The sequence below is a fragment of the Dendrobates tinctorius genome, unplaced genomic scaffold (genome assembly GCF_039654945.1).
Source record: "Dendrobates tinctorius isolate UK_male_01 unplaced genomic scaffold, ASM3965494v1 ptg000071l, whole genome shotgun sequence".
NCBI classification, from domain to species: domain Eukaryota; kingdom Metazoa; phylum Chordata; class Amphibia; order Anura; family Dendrobatidae; genus Dendrobates; species Dendrobates tinctorius.
Window position 1 is genome coordinate 9031050 of NW_027361739.1, and position 19010 is coordinate 9050059.

The window sequence follows — 19010 nt, forward strand, 5'->3', positions numbered from 1 at the left end:
TATACATATCCGCCATCCCATAGTCCCATGCCCATATATCCATCACACATCCTCCATCCCAGAGGCCCGTGCCCATATACCCATCATACATATCCGCCATCCCATAGTCCCATGCCCATATACCCATCATACATATCCTACATCCCATAGTCCCATGCCCATATAACCATCATACATATTCGCCATCCCATAGTCGAGTGCCCATATACCCATCACACATCCTTCATCTCATAGTCCCATGCCCATATACCCATCATACATATCCTCCATCCCATAGTCCCTTGCCCATATACCCATCATACATTTCCGCCATCCCATAGTCCCGTGCCCATATACCCATCATACATATCCTCCATCCCATAGTCCAGTGCCCATATCCCCATCACACATCCTCCATCCCATAGTCCCGTGCCCATATACATATCCGCCATCCCATAGTCCCGTGCCCATATACCCATCACACATCCTTCATCTCATAGTCCCATGCACATATACCCATCATACATATCCTCCATCCCATAGTCCCTTGCCCATATACCCATCATACATATCTGCCATCCCATAGTCCCGTGCCCATATACCCATCATACATATCCTCCATCCCATAGTCCAGTGCCCATATCCCCATCACACATCCTCCATCCCATAGTCCCGTGCCCATATACATATCCACCATCCCATAGTCCCGTGCCCATATACCCATCACACATCCTTCATCTCATAGTCCCATGCACATATACCCATCATACATATCCTCCATCCCATAGTCCCATGCCCATATACCCATCATACATATCCGCCATCCCATAGTCTCGTGCTCATATACCCATCATACATATCCTCCATCCCATAGTCCAGCGCCCATATACCCATCACACATCCTCCATCTCATAGTCCCGTGCCCATATACATATCCGCCATCCCATAGTCCCATGCCCATATACCCATCACACATCCTCCATCCCATAGTCCCGTGCCCATAAACCCATCATACATGTCCTCCATCCCATAGTCCCATGCCCATATACCCATCATACATATCCTCCATCCCATAGTCCCATGCCCATATACCCATCATACATATTCGCCATCCCATAGTAGAGTGCCCATATACCCATCACACATCCTTCATCTCATAGTCCCATGCCCATATACATATCCGCCATCCCATAGTCCCGTGCCCATATACCCATCACACATCCTCCGTCCCATAGGCCCGTGCCCATATACCCATCATACATATCCTCCATCCCATAGTCCCATGCCCATATACCCATCATACATATCCTCCATCCCATAGTCCCGTGCCCATATACCCATCATACATATCCTCCATCCCATAGTTCCGTGCCCATATACCTATCATACATATCCGCCATCCCATAGTCCCGTGCCCATATACCCATCACACATCCTTCATCTCATAGTCCCATGCCCATATACCCATCATACATATCCGCCATCCCATAGTCCAGTGCCCATATACCCATCACACATCCTCCATCCCATAGTCAACCATTATGACATCATAATGAGGGGCGGGGCTTGACATGCACACACTTTTTCCCCAGTATGTAGATAGGGGCAAAATTGTTTGGTGAATTGGAACGCGCGTAGTTAAAATTTCGCCTCACAACATAGCTTAGGACGCTCTCAAGGTCCAGACGTGTGACTGTGCAAAATTTTGTGGCTGTAGCTGCGACGGTGTGGATGCCTATCCCGGACATACACACACACATACATACATACACACATACATACACACATACATACATACATACATACATACACACATACATACACCCTTTGAGCTTTATATATTAGATTGCCCTCATGCTCTACCTTATCAAGTTGGAATTGTCTATGTTTGTGTGATTTTATGGTGTTTTTAATATATATTTTCTGTCTGTCGGGCATTGGTGTTTAATAAAACCTTTTTATATACATATTTGACCCGTGTGTGCACTGTTGTCTGCGCTTCTGCCTCTTGTTTTCCTTCATATTGTTGTTGGCACATAGTAACACCCAGTTAATTTACTGTCTAATATTAAGTGAGGTGCCCACCTCTTCCTCTAAGATTTCACAGAGCGGCTGCTCTCTTACCTGGACGTCCCGACATGCAGGGGGGCTCTGGATTTTATAAGTGCAGTCAACTCGCCACCACGCAGATATTCCATGGCATAAAATGCATAGTCCTGTGCGAGAGGAGGGAAGATGATGGAAAATAATGCAGATTTTATACATCCTGATAACATTTACTATGGCTCTGGGACCTATACTGTATGTTCAGAAGACATGTCTGTGTGCCTGCACACACCAGAGAGGTGTCCAGGGTGAAAAGTCAAAATCCTCTAATCAGTAATGGCGCTCAGGGCATACAGGCACACAGAGCATGCAGCAGGTCTTTTCATTTGCACAGGCAAAAGATTGAATTTGCAATATGGAAGCAACTGGACATGATAAGGATAAAGGAGAGAATTTCTAGAAGATGAAGAGTCTCTTACCGCTGTCTGGAAGGTGCCATAGGCGTGCGTGAAGAATCTGCTGTCTTCAGTGATTTCCAGGACCTCTCGCTCTAAGCGGAGGGTGTCTTTAGCGTTCTCCAACAATTCCCTCTTCCTGACCATCTTGACCGCCAGCTGAACTTTGCTGGGTTGATGTGTCGCCAGCATCACCTTGCCAAAACTGCCTTCTCCAAGCTTCCTGGTAAAGATTAAACTCTCCAGGGAAAGACAGGTAGTCACTTGCTCTGAAGGGCTGGTGGTCTGAGATTCCACCTTTCTTCTTCTTCTCTTATTTGGGGTTTCATCTCCTTTCTCAGGAGATGTGTTCCCTCTTTTTTTCCCCTTTTTAAGGGTCTTTATCTCTGGTGGATGTCCAGAAGATGTTGTACAGGGATCATCTGTCTTCTCAACAGGTACGTCCTGTACAATATCCTGAGAAGTTTCTCCTCTCTGAGGAAAACTCTCTTCCGTGCATCTCTTTTTAGCACATCTCTTATTCTTTTCAACACACTTCCTTTTTCGTTCCATGATAAGTTAATATCAATAATAACAAATTTGCCAAGTGCGCAAAAGTCTTCTTCACTCTCCAACGGTTGAAGGTAAAGTAAGAGAAGTGATATTGGAATCCTTAGCCTAACAGTGACCTAGTATTGTGACATCATTGCCATTGTGACATCATCACCACTGTGACATCATCACCATTGTGACATCATCAGCCAGCGTGTAACTGATGATGTCATCGGCTGCTGCAGGACTAAGTTTGACACAATCAGATGACCTAGTATAAGAAAAGTTTAGTTTTTCGTAATAACATACTTGGCATTTTTTAAGATCCTACTCAATGACCCTTAAGTGTTTTTCATCTAAATATTCAAATACTGTAAACACTGAGAAAAAAGCAAGAACCGATGTAGCAACAAATACAAAGATTAATAAACAAAGAAATAAATTAACCCCTTTACAATTCTGACCATTGTCCCTTTATGAGGTAATAACTCTGGAACGCTTCCATGGATCCCGGTGATTCTGACATTGTTTTCTCATGACATATTGTACTTCATGATAGTGGTAAAATTTCATTCATATAACTTGCATTTAATTGTGAAAAAAATGGAAATTTGGCAAAAATTTTGAAAATTTTGCAATTTTCCAACTTTGAATTTTTATGCTCTTAAATCACAGAGATATGGCACTCAAAAAACTAATAAGTTACATTTCCCACATGTTTACTTTACATCAGCACAATTTTGGAACCAAAATTTTTTTTTGTTAGGAAGTTATAAGGGTTAAAAGTTGACCAGCAATTTCTCATTTTTACAACACCATTTTATTTTTACGGACCACATCACATTTGAAGTCACTTTGAGGGGTCTATATGATAGAAAATATCCAAAAGTGACACCATTCTAAAAACTGCACTCCTCAAGGTGCTCAAAACCAGATTCAAGAAGTTTATTAACCCTTCAGGTGCTTCACATAAATTTTTTGAATGTTTAAAAAAATGAACATTTAACTTTTTCTCACAAAAAAATTACTTCAGGTTCAAATATTTTTATTTTACCAAGGCTAACAGGAGAAATTGGACTGTTAAAGTTATTGTGCAATTTGTCCTGAGTATGCCGATGCCTTCTATGTGGTGGGGGGGGGATCCACTGTTTGGGCGCATGGCAGAGCTCGGAAGGGAAGGAGCGCCGTTTGACTTTTTGACTTTTTCACTGCAAAATTGGCTGGAATTCAGATCTGATGCCATGTCAAGTTTGGAGAGCTCCTGATGTGCCTAAACAGTGGAAACCCCCCACAAGTGACCCCATTTTGGAAACTAGACCCCCAAAAGAACTTATCTAGATATGTGATGAGCACTTTGAACCCCCCAGCCATACAATTAAAAAATCATATTTTTCCACAAAAATGATCTTTTCACCCCCAATTGTTATTTTCCCAAGAGTAACAGGACCCCAAAAGTTATTTTGCAATTTGTCCTGAGTACGCTGATACCCCCATATGTGGGGGTAAACCACTATATTGGGTGCATGGCAGAGCTCGAAAGGGAAGCAGCACCATTTGACTTTTTTGGCTGGAATTGAGATCGGATGCCATGTCGCGTTTGGAAAGCCCCTGATGTGCCAAAACAGTGGAAACCCCCCAATTCTAACTCCAACCCTAACCCCAACACACCCCTAACCCTAGCCCTAATGGGAAAATGGAAATAAATACATTTTTTTTTCATTTTATTATTTTTCCCTAACTAAGGGGGTGATAACGGGGGGTTTGATTTACTATTTATGGCAGGTTTTTATTTTTGTCGCATGTTAAAAGACGCTTTTTTTGTAAAAATAGTTTATGCATCACCACATTTTGAGAGCTATAATTTTTCCATATTTTGACGCACCGAGTCATGTGAGGTCTTATTTTTTGTCGGACGAGTTGACGTTTTTATTGGTGCCATTTTTGGGCACGTGAGATTTTTTGATAGCTTTTTATTCTGATTTTTGGGACGTAGGATGAACAAAAACCAGCGTTTCATGAATTTCTTTTGGGGGGTGCGTTTAGACCGTTCAGCATGCGGTAAAATTGATAAGGAGGTTTTATTCTTCGTGTCAGTATCGTTGCAGCGATACCTCATTTATGTCTTTTTTATGTTTTGGTGCTTTTATGCAATGAAAACAATTTTATATAAAAAACAATTATTTTTGCATCACTTTATTCTGCGAGCTATAACTTTTTTATTTTTTCGCTGATGACACGGTATGGCAGCTCGTTCTTTGTGGGACAAGATGACGTTTTCAGCGGTACCATGGTTATTTATATCTGTCTTTTTGATCGTGCGTTATTGCACTTTTTGTTCGGCGGTATGATGATAAAGCTTTATTTTTTGCTTCGTTTTTATTCTTATTTTTTAAGGGGTTCAATAAAGGGGTTAACTAGTGGGACAATTTTATAGCGCAGGTCGTGACGGACGCGGCGATACCAAATATGTGTACTTTTATTGTTTTTTTTTTATTTTCAAAAAATTAATTTATTAGGGAATATTTTTTTTTTAATTTTATTTAGCGATTTTTTATTTGCTACTATTTCCGCTAAGTCCTTATCCCTTTCCAAGATGTGCCAGTTTTTCCTTATGGAGGCACGAATTTGACGATCCATTGGACCATACTGAAAACAAAACGTAAGTTTCTATTCTTTTTTACAAGTTACATTATTTTTAAACAAAACCCCATTTCCTGTGGCTGTTTCTCTATCTACTCTGTCTAATGCCGCTGTCAGGAGTATGTCTGGATACCCTGTTTGCCTCAATCTATTGTATAAATCTGTAGATTGTGTCATATAGCCCTCTCTGGTGTTATTCACTCTACGTGTTCTCAAAAATTGACTGTATGGCAAGGATTTTTTTGTGTAAAAAGGGTGAAAACTGTCAAAATGCAACATGGAGTTTGTCGCTGTAGGTTTCCTATACAAGGACGCACCAATTGCTCCATCATTAATTTTCACCAAAACATCAAGAAATTCCTATTTCGGTCACCAAATACGGATAGATAGATCCGTCATTGGGCGTTAAGGGGTTAATGGTGATGACAAGCTCTCTCTCTCTGCATGTGTATATATATATATATATATATATATATATATATATACACACACACACCTGGTGAAAATTTTTGGTACCCCTCGTTTAACGATAGAAAAACCCACAATGGTGACAGGAATAACTTGAATCTGACAAAAGTAATAATAAATGAAAAATCTATGAAAATGAACAAATGAAAGTCAGACATTGCTTTTCAGCCATGCTGTGACGGATTGCACAGGGGGACGGGGGTGTCGACTTCGCTCACCTCGGGGGAGGGGAGAGAAGGACCCAGCAGGGATTGGCTCTCTGGTGCCACCACTTACCCCAGGTCAGTCAGGGAACTGCACCGAGGTAAATAGTCACCAGAAAGGCTTTCCTTATAGGTATGAGTTATTGAGGCACTCCCAGAGAGGGGGGTATACGTCTCCAGGCTCGCGATATATATATAAACCTCCAGGCCATCACTGCTAGAGTTCCTCACTAACACAGTATGGTATTCTGCCACCAGTTCCTCGTTCGAAATAAGCCCCGTCCGACAGCAGGCTTAATTCAGGTCAGAAATCAACCCAGGTAGCGTATAATATCCAACGGAGCCTGCGGATGTGGGGAATCGTGAATCAAGATAAAAGAGAAGCCCAAGATTGATTTTATATTTAATAGCCGAAAAGGCGCACTAGAAATATACAGGTATATATTTACAACAGCACTATACAGGTATACAGTCAGGAGTGTAGTTCAAGGATAGGGTATAGATAGGTTGCAATTACCGTGTTATGTAGCATTTGACCACAGGGAGGCGCTGATGGATCACAGGTTCAAATCAGTTACAGGCTTTTCTTGGCCGCGGTAGGTAACGGATCCTCCTGCCAGTAGAAAAACTAAGCTCAAAATAAGCAGCTGTCTCTTATCTCCTAGGTTGTTCCCTCCCACACTCTGTGCCCACCCCTGGGCTTGTGCAGCCTCTCTCCTCCTATCTCTGAGAGTATGATTTTCTGTCCAGAACCGTGGAGGCTCATAACTTTCCGCCCAAAGCTTTGAATAAGTTGGTGTCGCCGCCACTAGGTTCCGCTGTAATTTATCTGTGCATACAGACTAAATATGCCTACCGTAGGTAATTCCTGGTAGCTATGCTTTATAACTCAATAACGCAGAGTGCTACAGGTGGCTGCTGGGCAGGGGCGTGTGGGGAAGGAATGTCTATTTTGATTATGTGCTCGGCTAGTCTCAGAGATATTAAATTCTGTTATTATAGGTCATTTTCCAGATTCAATACCTCAGAGCCTTGGTGTGACCTATAGTGCCACGCTTTCTTCATGTGCTTGAGTCAGATAAAAGAATCAAATTTGCCTGTAGCTGCAGAGAGCTCACACCCTGGTGCTAATTGGTGGGGACGTTCGGAGTTACAAAGATATTGACTATGTTAACCTCTTTTATATTTTGTCAGATATGTATGTTTCACTACTTCCATGCTCCTCACCTTCTTTTTTACTTTACTTTCCCACACTTTCTCCTTCATGATCCTCAGAAGTTGCAGCATCTTTTTCATCAACTTATTCTTCACCTTATTCATCTTCTTCTTCTTCACCTTCTTCCTATTATTCTTTTTTTTACATTCTTCATATTTTTCTTATTCAACTATTATTCTTCTTCATATTCTACTTCTTCATCTTCTTCCTATTCTTCTTCATCATATTCTTATGTGTGACAGTCATTACTGTAGTTGTTATCTATAAAAGTTTGAAGATTACACCTACCGTTCTGCCTGTCACAAAACATTTACAACAGGATTTGTCCTCGTTCAGTTTGGGAATGTGGACAGAGCAGGAGACATTGCCGGACACACATCTGGGGATCAGCTGACGTTACTGAACCCCAGTAACACAGAAACAAGTGTTGATTGTGCAGACGGCACTTCTGAGCAGCAACTGGCGGCGTTGGAGGCCATGGTAAATACTAGAGACAAAGTGGAGCCAGAGGCCTAATTGGAGCACGTTTGAAATCAGTAGTAGTGTGAATGTGGAGCCAGCAGTAGACATTGCTGGACACATAGCAAGGGAGCAGCTGGCGTTACTGAACCCCACTAACACTGGAGCATGTGTTTTTCTCTGTGCAGACGGCACTTCTGAGCAGCAACAAGCAGTGTTGGAGCCCATCATCAAACATGGAGTAGGCTGAGGCCTACAAGTAAGTAGAGCAAGTAGAGTAAGTGGAGCAAGTGTTATATCTGATGTAGTTTGAATGTGGAGGCAGCAGGAGACTTTGCCGGACATACAGCAGGGGAGCAGCTGGCGTTACTGAATCCCACTAACACTGGAGCATGTGTTTTTCTCTGTGCAGACGGCACTTCTGAGCAGCAACTAGCAGTGTTGGAGCCCAGGGTCAAACATAGAGTAGGCTGAGGCCTACTTGGAGCAAGCTTTATTTTTGATGTAGTTGAGGCAGCAGGAGACTTTGCCGGACACACAGCAGGGGAGCAGATGATGTTACTGAACCCCATTAACACAGGAGCTAGTGTTCTTCTCTGTGCAGACGGCACATCTGAGCAACAACTGGTTCTGTTGGAGCCCAGGAACAATCAGGGTGTAGGCTGAGGCCTACTTGGAGCAAGTACTAAAATGTGATGTAGTTTGAATGTGGAGGGAGCAGGAGATATTGCCGTACACACAGCAGGGGAGCAGCTGATGTTACTGAACCCCACTAACACAGGAGCTAGTGTTTTTTTCAGTGCAGACGGCACTTCTGAGCAACAACTGGTGATGTTGGAGCCCAGGAACAATCAAGGTGTAGGCTGAGGCCTACTTGGAGCAAGTACTAAAATGTGATGTAGTTTGAATGTGGAGGGAGCAGGAGATATTGCCGTACACACAACAGGGGAGCAGCTGATGTTACTGAACCCCATTAACACAGGAGCTAGTGTTTTTTTCTGTGCAGACGGCACTTCTGAGCAACAACTGGCGATGTTGGAGCCCAGGAACAATCAGGGTGTAGGCTGAGGCCTACTTGGAGCAAGTACTAAAATGTGGTGTAGTTTGAATGTGGAGGGAGCAGGAGATATTGCCGTACACACAGCAGGGGAGTAGCTGGCATTACTGAACCCCACTAACACAGGAGCTAGTGTTTTTCTCTGTGCAGACATCACTTCTGAGCAACAACTGGCGATGTTGGAGCCCAGGATCAATCAGGGTGTAGGCTGAGGCCTATTTAGAGCAAGTACTAAAATGTGATGTAGTTTGAATGTGGAGGGAGCAGGATATATTGCCGTACACACAGCAGAGGTGCAGCTGGCGTTACTGAACCCCACTAACACAGGAGCTATTGTTTTTCTCTGTGCAGACGGCAATTCTGAGCAACAACTGGTGATGGTGGAGCCCAGGATCAATCATGGTGTAGGCTGAGGCCTACTTGGAGCAAGTGCTAAAATGTGATGTAGTTTGAATGTGGAGGGAGCAGGAGATATTGCTGTACACACAGCAGGGGAGCAGTTGGTGTTACCGAACCCCACTAACACAGGAGCTAGTGTTTTTCTCTTTGCAGACGGCACTTCTGAGCGACAACTGGCGGTGTTGGAGCCCAGGGATTACAGTTCAGGTGGTAGAAACATGAACACAACAGGAGACCTGGATACTGTTGCCAACCAATTATTTATTCTGAAAGAGGACTGGCAAATTCCGGCGAGATCCAGGCCTTGTTCATTTTCTGAAAAGTAAGCCGGTCAGCGTTATCGGAGGATAGTCGCGTGCGACCGTCTGTTAGTACACCACCTGCGGCACTAAAGACGCGTTCCGATGATACACTAGCAGCAGGGCAAGCCAGCACCTCCAATGCATACTGGCTAAGCTCTGGCCATGTATCCAGCTTAGAGACCCAAAACTTTAAGGGGGAAGAGTCGTCTGGGAGTACACTGACAGGGCAAGACATGTAGTTTGTCACCATCTGACGGAAACGTTGGCTCCTGCTGACTGGAGCCGTCTGTGATGGTGTAGACATTTGTGGCGGACACACAAAACTTTGCCACATTTGGGCCATACTGGTCTTGCCTTGTGTTGAGGCGCTGCCTCTGCTCCCTCTTTGGGCAGAGCTTCCTCCACTGCCTCGACGCACAGAGCTGCTTTGTAAAGTACTAGCAGCACTGCTCTTGGGTGGAATGGAGAACATGATGGAATGCACCAGTGTGTCTTGGTACTCCCGCATTTTACGCTCCCGGTTCAACGGTGTTATGAGGCTTTGTAAGTTGTCCCGGTAGCGAGGATCTAGGAGGGTGTACACCCAATAATCAGCCGTGTTGAGAATGTGGGCGATGTGGCGGTCGTTTCTCAGGCACTGCAGCATGAAATCAACCATGTGCTGCAGACTCCCAACTGCCCAAGAAACGCTTTCCCCTGCTTGAGGCGTCATCTCTGCCTGCTCTGAATCACCCACCCTCACTGTACATACTGACTACTAGAGCATTGTGTACCTCCCTCCTCTGGAGAGATGTCTTCCTCCTCCATTGACTCCTCCTCATCCTCCTCACAAAGTGTCCCCTGCCTAGGCCTTTGTGAGGAACCACGTTGCGCAGACTGCCCAGAAGCAGATGGCATTTGTGACTCCTCATCCTCCATCTCTTCCAAAACCTCCACCCTTAGTGCTTTCAGTGTTTTTTGAAGCAGGCAGATAAGGGGGACAGTCATGCTGACTAGTGCATCATCTGCACTCGCCATCCACGTGGAATCATCGAAGGCACGCAAAACGAAGCAGATGTCCTTCATAGAGGCCCACTCAGTGGTACTGAAGTGAGACCGGCGCACAGTGTGACTTGTTTGCGCCTGATGCAGCTGGTACTCCATTACTGCTGCCTGCTGCTCACACAACCGCTCCAACATATGTAACGTTGAATTCCACCTGGTAGATAGGTCACATATGATGTGATGTTCTGGAAGGCGGAATTGGCGCTGCAGAGCTGCAATGCGCGATCTTGCCATGCTGGAACGCCGCAAGTGAGCGCACTCTATGCGTACCTTGTGCAGCAGTGCATCAAGATCCGGATAGCTCCTGAGAAGGCTCTGCACGACCAAGTTGAGCACATGTGCCAGACATGGGATGTGAGTGAGGTTGCCTAGGCCCAAAGCTGCCACAAGATTTTGGCCATTGTCACACACTACCAAGCCTGGCTGGAGATTCGCTGGCCCAAACCACACGTCGCTCTCCTGCTTGATGGCATTCCAGAGCTCCTGCGCTGTGTGGCTTCGATTCCCCAAAGAAATTAATTTCAGTACAGCCTGTTGACGTTTGGCCACGGCTGTGCTCATATTGATCGTAACAGGCTCCTGCAGCGCTGATTCTGAGGAACTGGAGTATGAGGAGGAGTCAATGTGTACAGACTGGATTCCTGCAATCCTTGGAGTTGGCAGAACACGTACAGCGCCACTCTCAAGATCTGTATCCGGCTCCACAACATTGACCCAATGGGCAGTGAGGGAAAGGTATCGTCCCTGTCCATGGTTACTGGTCCACGAATCGGTGGTCAGGTGGACCTTGCTACTGACGACGTTTAGTAGCGCATGTTTAATTTTTCCCTCCACATGCTTTTGCAGGGCAGGGATGGCTTGCCTGCTGAAATAAAAGTGGCTGGGCACATTGTATTGTGGGACTGCCAATGCCATGAAGTTACGGAATGTGTCAGTCTCCACCAGCCTGAATGAGAGCATTTCAAGGGCCAATAGTTTGGCAATGCCAGCATTCAGAGCCTGTGCTCCGGGATGGTTTGCCGAGTATGGCCGCCTTTTCTCCCATGCCTGTGCTACCGATGGCTGTAGAGTGGCCTGGGAGTGTGAGGATGACAGGGAACGTGGTGCTGTGGGTGGAATGTCACTGGGTCTCTGGACAACAGCTGTGTGTGAGCTGGAGGAAGAGGCTACAACACGAGCTGAAGAGGTGGTAAGTGGTGCTGTAGGTTGGCCTACGTCTTCAGTGTGTCTTTGTAACTCCACCACGTGCTTGGTCTGCACATGTTTCCACATATTTGTGGTATTGAGGTTGCTGACACTTTTCCCTCTTTTGACTTTCTGATGACACAGCTTGCATTTGACAAAGCAAATGTCATCTGCAACTGTGTCAAAAAAGGACCACGCACTGCAAGTCCTGGGAGCGCCCGTTTTGGGTTTTGGAAGAGGAATGCTCCTAACGGGTGCTGAAGTGGAGGTTACAGGCAACCAAGTCTGCCCCCTCCCTCTCCCTCCTGTTTTGGCCATTCGGGGAATCTCTTCCTCAGAGCTGCTCCCACCACCTTCCTGTTCCTCACGCCATGATGGGTCAAGGACCTCATCATCTACACTCCCCTCTTCAAACACCTGCTTCTCCTGGGTAGTCTCGCCAGCACCGTACGCACCAGAAAGTGGCACCTGAGTCTCATCATCATCAGATGCATACTGAGGTGTGCTGACCATAGGCACTGGCCCACCCGTCTCTTCAGATTCAGAGGGACAAAGCAGTTGCGCATCACTGCATACTCCCTCTTCTTCACATGCTAGAATGCAGCTTGGCTGGCCCCCTCTTTCCAAGCCAACAGATTCAGAGAACAGAAGTAGAGAATGAGATGGCTCCTGTACAGGGCTCTCTGACTGCCTGGGCAATTTGGCAGGTGGTGAAGAGACAGATGGTTGCTCTTCAGTGCTCTGGCCCTGAGAGGATGTGGAAGTCATTGAAGTCGATGCGTTAGCTGCCATCCATCCGACGATGGCTTCAATTTGTTCGTCACGCAGCAGTGGGTTACGGCGAGGTCCTACAAAGCTGCGCATAAAGGTCTGCTGCCTGGTAAAACTTGGGGATGCTGAGCCACTAGTGCCCGCAGCAGGCACAGAATCCCCACGTCCTCTCCCTGCTGAAACTCCATGCCCACGACCACGTGCCTCACTCCCTGCCTTCTTGATCTTGGAAGACTGATAAAGATAGTCAGAAAACTACAAAGGGGTGGCTTAGTGTGCTTTTTCCTGAACAGCTGCTAACAGGTATAAGAAACACTAATTTTATAGTGTGTGGACTACACTTTAATATGAGCTAATGTGGCCTACACAACTGTCAATTGGAGTGTTTGGTGAACTTTATTTACGTGGTTTTTTTTTCAAAAAAACAAAAAGGATGTGACTAAAGATGTGAAAGCGATAGCATCACAAACTTTTTGGCGCTATTACAATGCAGGAAGATAACCTACAATGCAATAGATGAGGCTCCAAAAATAGGCTAATACTAATCTGGCTGCGCCTGCAGGGCACAAGCCAGCAAAAAGGTTCCTCTATCTACTCCTATATAGTGTTTGCAACCAACCAATGTAGATGGATACGGATGGAAGCACACTAATAGGAGAAAAAAATCTGGAAAAATGAGTTGCAATTAAACAAAAAAAGGACAATGTATGAGGCAGTGACGCATACTGAGCAGACTACAACCAGAGGTGGCTGCAGAACACACTACAACGTGAGCTGCACTCACACACACAGAGACCTCTCAGACAGTCGTTAACAGTGCAGAGAACAGGGCACTAGCACTGAAAGGCTGCAGAAAGGCTCCTCTGTCTACTACTATAGTGTTTGCAACCAATGTATATGGATACAGATGGATTGCACACTAATAGGAGAATTAATGAAAAATGAGCAGCAATAAAAGAAAAATATGTATGAGGCAGTGACGCATGCTGAGCGGCCTACAACTAGAGGTGGCTGCAGGACACACTACACATCGTGAACTGCACTCACACAAACCTTGCAGACAGCTGTGAACAGCGCTGCTGCAAGGCAAAAGAAAGCTACAGTGATTGATAATGTAGCCTGGGTAAAGCACAATATTATTTTGAAAATCGCTATCTCTAACTGTCCCTCAGAGTCTTGAACAGCAGCCTGTCCCTAACTGAATTCACAGCAGAGAGTGAACCCTAAACGGCGGCAGCAGCGGCTTTTATAGTGCATCATGACATCATTTCAGCAGTCAATCACAGCCATGCCATTAGTTAACATGCCTACATGCCTAACAAGATGTGCCCACACTTTGGAGGATTCCTCATTGGCTGAATCAAATCAAACTGGCTCATAGCATTATGGGAACTTCCGATTCCGGTATTCGATATGCTAAAAGTATCAGAACTCAGTATCGGAATTCCGATACCACGAATACCGGCCGATACCCGATATTTGCAGTATCGGAATGCTGAACACTAATGTTGGGTATATGGGCACTGGACTATGGGATGGAGGATATGTATGATGGGTATATGGGCACGGTACTATGGGATGGAAGATATCTATGATGTTTCTATGGGCACGGGACTATGGGTTGGAGGGTATGTACGATGGGTATATGGGCACTGAATTATGGGATGGAGGATATGTATGATGGTTATATGGGAACGGGACTATGGGATGGAAGATATGTATGATGGGTATATGGGCACTGGACTATGGGATGGAGGATAATTATAATTTGTTATAACTAACCACAGTTAGTTACTATGCCTAGGCAACGCCAGGCTCTTCAGCTAGTATATATTTATATATCATATATACTCCAGTATAAGCCGATCTGTGTTTAAGCACTTACTTTTGCTTATTGACTTGAGTATAAGCTGGGTATGCATTGTCCCCTCATTCTTTTGTGGTATGCATGGCTCCCCTGTGCCTGTCATTGTATGCCTGGCTCCCCAGTCCCTGACTTTATACGTATGGATGTATGGCTCCCCAGTCTCTCTCCTGGGATGCATGGCTCTCCAGTCCCTATCCTGTATGCATGGCTCCCCCAGTCCCTATCCTGTATGCATGGTTCTCCCAGTCCCTATCCTGAATGCATTCCCCCCCAGTCCCTATCCTGTATGCATTGCACTCCCAGTCCCTATCCTGTATGCATGGCTCCCCCAGTCCCTATCCTGTATGCATGGCTCACCAGTCCCTATCCTTTATATATGGCTCCCCATTCCCTATCCTGTATATATGGCTCCCCCAGTACCTATCCTGTATGCATGGCTCTCCCAGTCCCTATCCTGTATACATGGCCCTCCAGTCCCTATTCTTTATGTATGGCTCACCAGTCCCTCTCCTGGTATTTACCAGGCTCACCAGTCCTATTTACCTGCCTGCGCTCCCTCTGTGGCACTGCATATTGTTCTGGCTTCCAGCAGCTGTCTTCCAGCCGAGTGGTCACGTGGTACCGCTCATTAAGGTAATGAATATGTGCTCCATGCCTATGGGAATGGAGATGTGTGAATATTCATTGCTTTAATGAGCGGTACCACATGACCGCTCGGCTGGAAGAGAGCTGCCGGCGCCCAGAACGGAACGAGATGCAGTGTCACCGACTCACCAAGGCCGCGCAGGTAGTTGAGTATGTGTGCTGGAAGCCGACGGCTGTGGCTGGCACTGTGCACTATTACAGCCGCCAGCTCCTGGCTCTGTGACCTGCAACTCCGCCACTCTTACCCGCTGCTCCGCCGCTCCCCGTTTCCCGTGACTTGTGTATAAGCCGATGGGGGCGTTTTCAGCACAAAAAAGTGCTGAAAACCCCGGCTTATACACGAGTATATACGGTGTGTATATATATGTATATCTGTTACATAGTCTTCTCTCATTAAGTATATTGCCGTCCCTTATTACACAGTGCCATCTTTTGTTATGTACAGCGCCATCCCTTACATATCCCTTACATATCAGATTCTTATTTATAGATCTCTCTCTTTATTACATGTTGTCCTCTCTTGTTAGCCATAAACTGAAATGACTCCTGATGGAACATGGTAAAGCTTCTTTTCTGATGGAGGAGGCTGATGGACTGGTCTTCTGGTCAGATGCTGTCCCATCAGCAGTCATTTTATATATAACAAGAGGACTATGTAATAGGGTGCTGTGAATAACAAAATAATGAGAATATAATATGTAAGGGGCGGTGCTATATATAGAAAGACATAATACTATGTAATATTGGGACAGCACTGTACATAACAGAGAATGCTATATAATAAGTGACGGATGGTATAGAGGATGGTACGCAGTGCTTTTTTTGCGCCGGTACGCGACTGTACGGCGTACCGGAAAATCTGAAGGTGCTGCCGCACACCTTAAAATAATAAAGCATTCATAATTACCTTCCGTCACTCTGTCACCGCTGCCGTCCTCCAGTCCCTGCTTCTTCCTGCTTGTACCCAGCTATGACCGGCGCAGCAGCAATGACGTCATCGCTGCTGCGCCTTTCACATGACGCCGGCGAAAGCAGGAAGAAGCAGGGACTGGCAGCGGTGGCGGAGGGTAAGAATGAATGGTTCATTATTTTAAGGTGTGCGGTAGCATGGGGGGCTGTAACCTGTGATGGGGGTCTATATACCACTGATGGTGGGCTGTATACCACTGATGGGGGGGCCGGTCTGTTTTGGTTTGATTAGTTTAAATCGTCGTTTATATGAGTGTTTTGTAAAGTTTTGTACGAGTTCATTGAGTTTTGTTTCGTGAAACTTGTCTTAGATGGATAAAATAACGCACTATTTCTCGTGCGGAGCGGCTCTGGCACGCAAAAGACCCCGAACAGACGTGGAGACAGAAACAAATCAGATGATACAGCAGAACATGGCCACTGGTTCTTCAACTATCGAACCTGCATCAGCTAGTGTTAATGATCCTGATGACGTGAAGCTGCTGTCATTAACATTCGGCGAGCAGGAAGATAGAAACTTGTGTAGAAAATTTCAGCTTGCAGAAAGAGACGTCATTCGCGGATTTCGTGAATACTTGATCGACAGAAAGTGCTCTGAGAAAATGGTGCCACTGCAACATGCACTCTGTACCATTCCTATTTCCTCCAGCGAATGCGAACGGGGATTTTCGCAAATGAACCTGATCGCGACACCATCCCGAGCATCGTTGCTGACAAAGACTATTTCTTCGCTGCTTTTTGTCAGGCTAGTTGGGCCGCCTTTGAAGCTGTTTGATCCAACAAAGTATGTTGACTGTTGGAAACTTCTACGTCGGTGATCAGTCATTGACAGAAACAGTAAAGAACGAACTCGAGACGTCGTGGCTGATGAAAATTTGCTTGAAATTTGGCGTTTCTTATAAAATACAGCCTAGGTAAATCAGTTAAGGAATACGAAAACCATATTTTGCAAGTGAAAAAAAACATTTATACAGTATTAGTCATTTTTTATTTTTCTTTTGCAATCTGAATTACATACTGTAGTTTTTTATTGAAATTAGCGTACAGACTACAGTACTGAATAATGAGAAATTGATCAGAAATGCGTACCGGCAAATATTTTTTTACAAAAAAAGCCCTGATGGTACGTAATAAGGGAGGCCCTTTACAGTAATTGTGTCCTCCATTCTGGGCCTGTTCCTGGAATAATGTCTCCCAACCTGGCCTCTGTTTTGGTATAATGTCCCCCATCCTGTTATAATGTGCCCCAACCAGGTATATATGTTCCCCATCCTGGTATACACAGTGTATCACAAAAATAAGTCCACCCCTGACATTTTTGTAAATATTTTATACTTTTTCATAGGACAACACTGAAGATATGACACTTTGATACAATGTAAAGTAGTCAGTGTACAGCTTATATAACAGTGTAAATTTGGTGTGCTCTCTAAATAACTCAACACACAACCATTAATGTTTACTGCTGGCAAAAAAGTGAGTACATCCCTAACTGAAAATGGCTAAAAGTTTCAATATTTTGTGTGGCCACCATTATAATACTCTTGGGCATGGAGTTCACTAGTTTTTTTGGTTTTCACTAGATTTCTCTTCCACTCCTCCATAACACCATCATGGAGCTGCTGGATGTTGGAGACCTTGCACTCCTCCACCGTCTGTTTGAGCATACCCCACAGGTGCTTAATAGAGTTTAGGTGTGGAGACATGTTTGGCCAGTCCAGCACCTTTACCCTCAGTTTCTTTAGCAAGATAGTGTTAATTTTGGAGGTTTGTTTGGGGTCATTATCAGGTTTGAATACTGCCCTGCAGCCCGTTTCCGAAGTGAAGGGATCATGCTCTGCTTTAGTATGTCACAGTACATGCTGGCATTCATGGTTCCCTCAATGAACTGTAGCTCCCTACAGTCGGCAGCACTCATGCAGAACCAAACCATAACACTCCCAGCACCATGCTTGACTGTAGGCAAAACACACTTGTCTCTATACTCCTCACTTGTTTGCCACCAATAAGTGTCTTAGTCTCATTAGACCACAGGACATGGTTCCAGTAAGCCATGTCCCTAGTCTGCTTGTCTTCAGCGAACTATTTGCAGGCTTTCTTGTGTATCTTCTTAAGAAGAGGCTTCCTTCTGGGAAAAAAGCCATGCAAACCAATTTGATGCATTGTGTGGTGGTGTGTGGTCTTAGCACTGACAAGCTGACCCCCCACCCCTTTAATCTCTGCAGCAATGCTTGCAGCACTCACTTGTCTATTGTGAAAAGACAACCTAGATAGGACGGCGAGCACTTGCACTCAACTTCTTTGCTCAACTATGGCGAGGCCAGTTCTTAGTGGAACCTGTCTTGTGCTGTACGGCCTTGGCCACCGTGCTACAGCTCAATTTCAGGGTGTTGGCAATCTTTTGATAGACTAAGGCTAGTTTCACACTAGCATTCTTGGGCGCAGCGCAGGGCCGCTGCTAAGCCCTGCCCCCAGCTGCGACCCCTCCGGTTAGTTCCTCCTCTGATCGCATGAGGCTGCATGCGATCAGCGTATCCTATATTTAGCGTTGGATACGCTGATCGTGCGCTGACCGTGCGCTTGTCTGATTTTGGCACTGCGCCCAGAGCACAAATATGCAACACAGTGCGTTTTTGTGCGCTGGGCGGAGCGCCAGCAAAATCAGACCAGCGCACGATCAGCGTATCCAATGCTAAATATAGGATACCCTGATCGCATGCAGCCTCTTGCGATCAGAGGAGGAACTGATCGGAGGGGGCGCAGCCGGGGGCGGG